Here is a 4,786-nt window from a genome sequence, read left to right on the forward strand (position 1 = left end):
GGGCATAGCAACAAGATGTAGAGATACATACATACATACATCTACATATGTAATTTTATCACCTTGGAAAATTATATTTGATCTTTACTCAATCACCAAGAGATCATATAATTTGTAAGTGTAGATTTTTGCATACTTAGTTTGGTATGAATAGTTTCAATTGAATTCATCTAAGGAGAGTGAGTCTACTCGTGATGATAATGGCTCCATGTAATGGGTCTTTAGAGGAGAGAGACTTACAAAAGATTAGATGTTGTTTATGGATATGGGATGATTCATTTGTGTGAATTGTTAATCAGGAAAGCTACAGAAAACTAGGGTGTTAGTTGTAAGTAGTTTCATTAATTTGATAAGGAAATCAGCTTTGAAAGTGGGAAGATCAAAATTGTCATGTCCATCCTTATGATAGATGTCTCTAGCTCATAGTATAAAATTACCTCAAACAACAAGCGATAAATTATTAAATACATGGAAAATCAGAAGAACATTCACCTATAATATTTTTTAAGGACAAAAATATAATTTGGTGGAAAATCCATGAGCTATGTAGCTCCACATTGTGGCTATTCCACTATCCAGTAGTGGAAACTCTTCATGTTAAATATGAAGATCTCGAAATTAAAAAAGGTAACTATCAGAGATTTATATTTGTGTTTTAGTGATAAAAAATATATAGTCTAATTTTAAGAAAAACAATAGTCTTAAATATATATGATTAAATAAAATAAACAAGAATACTAGTTGTAGCTGTATAATTCTAGTATTACTAATTGTGTTTAAAAAAATGTTCAATAAAACAACTATGAAGTGACATAAATGGATCATCTTCTTGATCCTATTATGACCTAATGTGAATGCATCCAATCATTACCTAGATGATATTAAGCATGAGATATTTACTCAATCACCAAGAGATAATATAATCTATAAGTACAAATTTCTGCATACTTAGTTTGGTATGAATAAATTCAATTAAATGCATGGATAATTGCTTGTGTGAATTCAAGACATGAATGATTAATTTAATTTAGCACAAGTACTATGCAAGTGTGTTGTATGCATGTAAAGAAGTTCACATAGTGAACTGATTTACATACATGCATGCACATATGCATACAATCATCATGATCAGCTATCCTTGAATCTAACCAAAGCTATTATATATGAACAAGAGATACATGTTTAGAAGGAAAAGAAAAGAACATTTACATAGGTACCTCTTCTCCCCTTGATGAAAATCATAGAGCAAGGGCATGAAGATCATAAGGGAACAACAACAAAATTCTAGATCTCCACTTATCTCCACCAATGTTTAGAGCCTTGCATGCATACTTGAAAACAACAATGCACTTTCTAAGAGTTTACAATTGTTCAACAAAATTAACATTTTACAAGAAAATGCATTTGAAAATTGTTAGCTTAGAAGCAAGAACATGGTGTTGAAATAGTACAAAAAGTGCTTGACATGAGAGGTCTGCAAGTGAGGGTGTTGACCAATCTTGAAAACTTGAATGTTGAAATAAAAGCTATCGATGATCAAACACCTATGCCAGAGTTACAACACACTGTGAAGTTGATTTTAGATAAGGTAGAGGCAGATATTTAGAAGATTGATAATAAAAATTTAAGGCATGAGAGCGAAGGAGAAGGAGCAGCTTTAGAAAGAGACTGCATGATAGAAACAACAACTAGGCAACATAGAGGATATTATGGGAGCCACTAGATAGAATCCAAGAAAGTGTTATGGCAAGTACTATGACATTGGAATCACTTGCAAGTGTCTTTGAGAATTTATAGTCCAACTATCAAATGCTTATAAGAGTCTTTCAAGTATTGGCACAGTCTCCCTGTAATGATCTCAAGTATCAAATGCTTATAAGAGTGTTTCAAGATTGAGAACCACTTCAACATCCTTTGCATGGTTTAGAGATCATGGCATTGTGGTAGAGGCTTCTTCAAGGAAATGATCCTTGTGATAATGGTATTTACACAAAAGTAGAACTTGCTTCTTCAACTCCTTCCACTCAACTCTTCACTGAAGTTATTCTTCAATTCCTTGCATATGCAATTTTATCACCTTGGAAAATTGCATTTGATCCTGCTAGCTTGGAATAGCTGATTGTTCATTTTATTGTACCTAATCTAATGGTAGTTCTATAGGAATTTGTAATCAACCTATCTAGTCAGCAACTAGATCCATTTAACTAGTTATGGCTAGTTTCTTTCTTAAAATATCTTCTATGATATGTTTTTGTAAAATTTATTGTGAACTCTATCCATTTTTCCTCGTCTGCATTATTTTTGTACAGGATCTTGAGGTAAGTCACCTAGCATGGGTTGAGTGAGTTTTTTTTTTTTTTTTGGATTCTAGAATATGTATGCAACTAGATTAATTTTTTTGTTGTGTAGCTAAGACGTAACAAGCACCTTCAAAAAGATCTCTAAATATACATGTTCAAAAGGAGATATAAAGAGATACATGTTTAGAAGGAAAAAAAACAATATTTGCATACCCTTGAAGAAAATTGCAAAGCTAGGGCATGGTAACAAAATCGTAGAGCAAGGGCACAACACAGCAAAAAAATCGCAGAGCAAGTACACAGCATGGCAACAAAATTGTAGAGCTATGGCATGGCACCAAAATCATAGAGCAAAGGCACAACAATGAAACACAAAAATTGCAAGGGCACACCAACCACATATGCATAATCACAAGGCTCATTCACTTGTAGAAGAAATAACCAAGTTAAACATATGTATATATCAACCCAGCCAATCAACAACTAGACCCATTTAATTGGTTATGGCTTGTTTCTTTCTAAAAATATCTACTATGATATGTTTTTGTAAAACTTCTTGCGAAATTAGCCAATTTTTTGTGGTCTGCATTATTTTTGTAGAGGATTCTGAGGTAAGTCACTTATTACAGGTTGAATAAGTTTTATTGTTTTATTATTTGGATTCTAGAATATGTATGTAGCTAGATCATAAATGTAATAAGCACCTTGAAAAAGATCTCTCTAAATATATATAAAGGCATACATGTTTAGAAGAAAATATAAATACATACATGTTTAGAAGGAAAAAAAAACATTTACATATGTACCTCTTCTCGCCCTTGAAGAAAATTGTGTAGCAAGGGCATGGCATGGCAATAAAATTGCAGAGCAAGGGCACGGCACAACAATAAAATCGTAGAGTAAGGGCACAACACGAGAATGATATCATAGAGCAAGGGCACAACACAATAATGAAATTGTAGAGCAAAGGCACAACAACAATATGCAAATATCACAAGGGCACGACAACCAAATACACCAATCAGAAGGGCCACAACAACGTTCACAACTCTCCACCTCTTTCCCATGCATATCTCTCCAAAATCAAAACAAATGGAAAATGATTGTCGTGTTTTTTTTTTATGTTCACAAGAGTGTCACAATTACAATGTCGACGTCACTATTGTGATGATATTAGGGACAATTGCAAAAAAAAACATGAAAATGACCACAAATTACACCACCATCACAAATTGTCATTGCAATTTGACCCCAAATGTCGTAGTGTCCTATGAAAATTTATATGATCACTCATATCTTTTAGGGGATTGGTAAATGATATTCCTTTAAGTGCTCCCCCTAAGTCAAGTATTGACTTAGTTTGATGAAGAATTCATCACCCTTGAGGTTGATGGCTCCTGATTTTTTGTCTTGACCTCTTTCTTGTTGCCTTTTTTTTGTATCCACATCTGGTTCACCTCACCTTTTATTTCCTTCACATCAAAGGCCCTCATTCCTTTATTATCCTCTGACCAATTGGGAAATTGGGAACCTATTTTCTCTTGCAAGATGTCCACTCTTGTGATAAATGAAACATTACATACCAATTGATCTCTAAGGATCAACATTATCTTCGTGTGTTCCCATTCTATAATTAATATCCATGTGTCCATAATGTCCACATGTTGTGCAAGTGACATTGAATTGTCATTATCTTATGAGTGTAATCACTAGTTTGACCAATCATCAAGGAACCTATTCTCTTGTTTATGACCCTACTTGTTGCATGAATAAAATTGACCATCAATTCTACTTCCAATCTAATTCTTATACTAGATCTACATGCATATACCATATGACCAAACTTTCCATAATTATAGTAATGACCATTGGATGTTTGAGATTTATCAATCATCGGTCTTCTTCTATAGATATTAGCAATATGACCAACTTTACCAAAATTGAAACACATAGGTTTGTTTGATTTCTTACTAGTAATGCTTGTATGTACCTTTAGATCATGTCGGGTCTCCTTGGATTTTAATGATTCTTCAACTTCAATTGTTTGAGTCTCCTTCTATAGTATACCCAAGGCTTATTGTGCCCTTGCATCTCCTCTGACTATTTAGTTATTCATCAATATTTTATGAACTTCCATTGTATCTTTTTATTCTTTCATTGATTTCTTTCTCAACCTTCATTTCCTTCTTCAAGTTGTCAATTGCTTCCCTCGATCTTCTATTTTCATTCACAACTTGTTGGTTTTTATTCACATCATTTTGCCTTTTATCTTTGTACCAATGCTAAATCTTGCCCTATCTTTTTTATTTATTTCTCATTTTCCTTTAGTGCACCTTCAGCATTTTCTTGCATCCTATGTATCCCTTTTTGCTTGAAGGATTTCAAACACATTTAGTGCTTGTCCTTCGAGTTCTCTCTTTAGATTTTTTATCTTCTCTTTGAGCTTCTCATTTTTGTCCATTAATTATGTAATGGATTCCTTAGAT

The sequence above is a fragment of the Cupressus sempervirens genome, chromosome 8, assembly GCF_028749045.1.
Source record: "Cupressus sempervirens isolate cs-2001-9-10 chromosome 8, ASM2874904v1, whole genome shotgun sequence".
In the NCBI taxonomy this organism is placed as follows: Eukaryota; Viridiplantae; Streptophyta; class Pinopsida; order Cupressales; family Cupressaceae; genus Cupressus; species Cupressus sempervirens.